Below are 6000 nucleotides of genomic sequence, written 5' to 3' on the forward strand. Positions count from 1 at the left end.
AGGCCACCTTTGTATTTTTCCAAACTTCTTCCCAACCCCTCACCCACTGATCAAGAGTCTGGGAAGTGGAGGGTAACTGAGAGTATTCCGGTATGAGGTTGAATTCGTTCCCTGTGGCTACACGGAAAGGAGTGTAGCCAGTGCTGCTATATACTGAATTATTGTAATCCACTTCTGCAAAAGGGAGGAGGTCAGTCCAGTTTGTTTGTTGGTAAGAGACGTAGCATCTAAGGTATTGTTCCACCATTTTGTTGGCAGACTCTGAGGCTCCATTAGTAGCCAGGTGAAAAGCAGTTGATAGGCCTTGAGATGATCCAATTAATTTAAGAAAGTTTCTTCAAAATTTCGCTGTGAACTGCACCCCTCTCACTGAAATTATTCACTTAGGGGCACCATGTAGTTGATAGATGTGTTTTAGGAACTTAGTCAGGTGTTGAGCCGATGGAAGTCCTTTGCAGGCGATAAAATGAGCCTGTTTTGAAAATAGGTCTATCACAGTCCAAATGACAGTATTTCCTCTACTATCAGGTAGGTCTACTATAAAGTCCATAGCTATTTCTTCCCATGGTTGAGAAAGTTCGGCCACCGGTTGCAATAACCCAGGTGTCTTTCCTAGGATTCTTTTCACAGTGGCACATACAGTAGAGCTCTTGACATAGTTTTCTACATCTTGTTTTAGTCCCAGCCACCAAAATTGCCGGCGAATGAGATGTAGAGTTTTTAGATATCCGAAATGTCCAGCCTGTTTGACATCATGGCTGTGGTTGAGGGCCTTAAGGTGAAGAGCTTTGGGCAGGTACAATTTTCCCCCCTTGTAAGCCAGACCATCCCTGCATGTTAGGGATGTCTGATTGTCTTTAAACCATTGACCAGTGAGCAGTTCTCGCTTTATTTTCTTTACCCTGGGGTCATCAGGATTAGGGGTCCTGCGAGGTGTAAGTTGGGCCGCAGTTTGTGGACCGGGGATAATTGCCTCATGAACTTCTTCGCGTTCACTTTTGTATTGTGGCAATCGGGAGACTGCATCAGCTAGGAAGTTTTTTCTTCCTGGCATGTACTTTAGAGTAAAGTTGAAATGGTTGAAGTACTGTGCCCATTGTTTTGGGGACAATTTTTGAGGAGTTTTTAGTGCCTCTAAATTTTTGTGATCTGTCCATACTTCAAAAGGCACCTTGCTCCCTTCTAAGTAGTGCCACCAGTTTAATAGCCCCCACCTAATTGCGAAGGCCTCCTTCTCCCAGACTGTCCATATCCTCTCGCTTTCAGTAAATTTCTTAGAGGTGTAAGCACAAGGTTGCAGGACTCCACTTTTATTCTTTTGCAATAACACCACACCAACTGCCACATCGCTGGCATCTGCCTGAATTACAAACGGCTCCCCTGGGCAAGGATGCTTTAGGACTGGTTCAGCCACAAATAGTCTTTTTAAATTCTCAAAAGCTTTCTGACAACTCATAGTCCGTGCTAGCAGTTGGCCAGGTCGTGGTTTTCCCCCTCCCTTGCCCGTTTTGATTAGTTCTGTAAGAGGTAGAGCAAACTCAGCAAAAGAGGGAATAAATTGACGGTAGAAGTTGGAAAACCCTAGGAAGCTCTGAAGCTGTTTACGGGTTTGGGGGGGCTGCCATTCAATTATAGTTTTTACTTTGGCTGGGTCCATTTTGATACCCTCACTGGAGATTCTATAGCCAAGATAATCTAATCGGGTTTGGTGAAATTCACATTTTGATAATTTGACATAAAGTTTAGCATTCAGTAGTTCCTTTAACACTTCTCTGACCAGTTTTATGTGGTCAGTCATATTCGTGCTGTATATCAAGATGTCATCAAGGTATACTAGGACCCCTTTGTATAGGTGTTCATGTAGGACCTCATTGATCAACTGCATAAATACGGCTGGGGGGCCCTGCAGTCCAAATGGCATGACTTTGAATTGGTAGCTCCCCAAGGGGCAGTTGAAGGCATTCTTCCACTCGTCGCCCTCCTTTATTCTTACCCTGTAATATGCTTCTCTCAGGTCTAACTTGGTGAAGATGCTCCCCTTCACCAGGTGGGTAAGCAAGTCTTTTAGGAGGGGAAGAGGGTATTTATTTTCCACACTCACAGCATTTAGGCCTTTATAGTCCATGCAGAGATGTAAAGACCCATCTTTTTTCTCTCTGAACAACACAGGGGATCCCACAGTAGACTTGGCCCATTCGATGAATCCCCTTACTAGGTTTGTATCCACATATTGCTAAATCTCCTCCATTTCAAAGGGGGACATAGTGTACATTCTTGGTTGGGGGAGTTTGGCCCCGGGTAGCAGTTCAATGGAACAATCATTGGGACGGTGAGGAGGCAAGGTATCACATTCTTTCTCACTAAACACCTCTGTTAGGTCCTGGTACTCGCTGGGGATGAGAGGCTTGCAGGAAGCCATAAGGCAGCCATGTGTGCTTGCTCATTGGGTGGCTTAAAATCCCCTGTAACATCTGTTGAATCGTTGGGGGGATCAGGCCCTATGGGTAATCTCACAGTTCTCATTCCTTTTTCCCACCAGATAAGCGGCTTCCATTTGTCTAGCCAGGCTAGTCCTAGGATCACAGTCTCAGACATCTTTGGAGCTACTAGGAAGCAAATAAACTCCCAGTGCTCGCCTATCTCCAGGCGTAAGGGCTCTGTTAATTGCTTGTCCCTCCCATTAGGGAGCCATCGGCTTGCTCGAACCTCACAGGTTTGGAGAACGGCTTGGCCTGTATGCCCAGTCTCAAGGCACATGACAGGCTAATGACGCATCGGGAGCAGCCGGTATCAAGTAGCACTTTCAGGTCTACCTGTGCCCCTGACTTAGGGATTATGAGTTTAGCAGGCAATAAAAAAGGTAGGATGTGTCGACTCAACATCAGGTCATTCTCCCCTTCATCGTCGCTGTCAAAACTGGGTAAAGTGGGGGTGGGTCCAGTCGGTGGGCCAGCATCCTCGTGGGTGGGGGACGTAACCTGGGTAATGGGCTCCTGGGTGGCCCAGTTGGACTTTTCTCTTGATGGCTGCTGTGCGGGTTTCTTCCTTGTTGTTGGATCTGGTCTACTCTGCTGTTGTGGGTAAGGAACTGGGAAGTTTGCTGCTCGATGTCCCTGCTGTGCACATCGAAAGAACTTGATTGGCGGACCTGTAGGTGGTCTAGGTCTTTTGGCAGTAGCAGTCACTGGGGGTTTTCGGGTGGTAACCATCTGTATCCTGGTTTTAGTGCAGTTTCAGGTGGGGGAGGCTTTTTATAGCGGGCGAGCTGGATAATCTAATTTCACCGCTGCCTGGTACCATTCATGCAGCTGGTCGGGTACAGCTTGGTAGATACATGCCTGAAAGAGGTGGTCCTCTAACCCTTCTCTAAAAAGATGAATCATTGATTGCTCAGGCCATCTCTCTATCCGACCTGCCATCTTTCGAAACTCCCACACGTACTTTAGGGCAGGCCGGCCAGCTTGCTTTATCTTATGGATTTGTTCTTCTGCTTTGAGGGCAATGGATGGGTCCTCAAATCTTTCCCTCAGCCCCAGGAGGAAAAGGTGGGGGTCCTCCAATTCAGGGTCCTTCTCGTTGTATAAATTGTTCAACCATTCAGATGCTTCTCCCTCTAGGTTGGATGCAATCACATTGACCATCGCACCCGGGTCCGGGTAAGAGTGACCCCAGTGATTCAAGTGAGAGCATACTTGGTTGAGGAAAAAAATCAGTTTCTCTGGGTCCCCATCAAAGGTTGCTCTGAAGGGTGGACTCATCATTGCTTGCTGGGGCCCCCATTGCTGCTGGCCCCACCCTAGTTGTTGGTTCAATGGCTGCTGGGGTCTCCATTGGTGCTGTCCCCCCCTTGGTTGTTGGATTAACTGTTGCTGGGGGTCACACTGCTGCTGGCCCCACTCTGGTTGCTGATTTAATGGCTGCCAGGGCCCCCTCTGCTGCTGGCCCCTCTGGCCCTGCTGCACGTTCAGGGGTTGCACATCTGGGTCCTGCTGCTGCCACCCTTGCTGTTGTCCTCCCACCAGCTCCTGATCTCCAGGCTTCTGCACCACCCCCAGCTGTTGCAAGGCTTCTATTAGCTGGGGCAAGCTCAGAGGTTGTTGGCCTTTCACTTGTGGGGGCTCCCCAAACTCCCATTGCTGCAGAGGCCCCAGGCTGGGGTCCTCTGTCTCTATGGATCTGGAGGGCTTGGCAGGGGACTCCTGGGTCTGGCAAGCAGTCTGATCTGCAGACAGGATTTTCCACTCACCCGAGTATTCAGTCTCAGCTGGCCTGGCTGCTCCGAGGCTCCTGGAATCTCTGCTGGGCTTAATCCACTCTTCTGGTTGTTCAGGTCTAGCTCCCAGCTGGGAGGATTGCTGAAACTCTTTCCTTGCTGGCTTCTTAGCTGGCCCTTCCCCCACTGGGGTGGCTGCTGGTGCCAGGGAGCTGTCTTCAGGCAATTTTACTCCTTCCATTACGGGATCTTCCCCAACTCTTTGCCAGACTGCCTCCGAAGCTTGGAGACAGCGAGGGGAGGCGAGGGGAGGACGGGACTCCCTAATTAGTTTAAAAAGTAGTGTGGATTCCAGCTTGATGTCAAGTTTCTGACGTATGGGCTTTTCAAGTGACTCTGAGGCATTGTTTACCTTAAAAGTCCTTTATTAGCCTAATACACCGGCAAATGTTTGCTCGAAGGAAGCTGGAATCTGAACTCTCCACCCCTTGCACAATATTTTAAAACACAATTCTCCACCTTTCTAATTTTGTCATTAATCATATTCTCCAATTAATTTAAAGAATCAGTTTCCCTTCCATTAGAAGAACCACCAAAACCTTATCTTCTTTAGAGAGACAAATGGCCTTGAAAGTGCATTCCTACTCTTCCCTCCTCCCAACTTTTAAACTAAAGCAATACAGAATTCTTAAAGCAATACACAAATTTAACATATGAAATAGCTACTTCTTCATCTCTTGTCAAGCAATAATATTCGATGTTAGCAGCGTTGACACTATTTCTTTCATCAAAATCTTCTGCTTTCCAGATTGAATCCAATCGGTATCTTGTATTATTCCAGTTGATTAAAATCCCTTCTGGCATTAACCATCTAAAATTTATGCCTTTTGCAATCAGCTTTGTAATTAAAAATGGTAATTTCTTTGAGTATTTGTTACTCTCTTAGGTATCTGCTTTAAAACCACAATTCCTTTGCTCTTATATTGTAATGGTTCCTCTCGAACCTTTCTCAGTATTTCCTCTCATGTTGTTTTCTTTATGAATCTCACATGCCCTTTTCTGGGTAATTTAAATCTCCTTGCATAGCTTGAATTCACTCGAAATATTTCATTATCTTCATTTGCATCTCTACTCTGACAGCTTTCAAGGCCTCTGCCAAGAGCTCAATGATCACAACTGCTATAGTTTCTTCTCTATCTTCAGGGATATTTTGAAATTTTAAGTAGTGTTCCGCTTTTTCCATTTCTAGGATCACTACCACTCCTTCAAGATTTTGATTTGCTTGTTCTAATTTCTCATTTTCTTGCAGTAGTATTTCCATTTTTTTTATCAATATCCATAGTTCTTCAGGCACTCTGTCTATCAGATCTAATTCCTTAAATCTATTTGTCACCTCTACTGTATATTGAACAGGGATATGATTTAATTCATACCTGACTGGCCTAGCGCTTTTCCCTACTTTCTTTAATTTAAGCCTAAACTTTGCAACAAGAAGCTCATGGTCTGAGCCACAGTCAGCTCCTGGTTTTGTTTTTACTGACTGTATAGAGCTTCTCCATCTTTGGCTGCAGAGCATATAGTCAATCTGATTTCTGTGTTGACCGTCTGGTGATGTCCATGTGTAAAGCCATCTCTTGGGTTGTTGGAAAAGAGTGTTTGCTATGACCATCATATTCTCTTGACAAAATTCTATCAGCCTGTGCCCTGCTTCATTTTGTACTCCAAGGCCAAACTTGCCTGATATTCCAGTTATCTTTTGGCTTCCTACTTTAGCATTACAATCCCCC

Source organism: Vipera berus, assembly GCF_964194415.1.
Source record: "Vipera berus genome assembly, chromosome: 5".
Lineage (NCBI taxonomy): Eukaryota > Metazoa > Chordata > Lepidosauria > Squamata > Viperidae > Vipera > Vipera berus.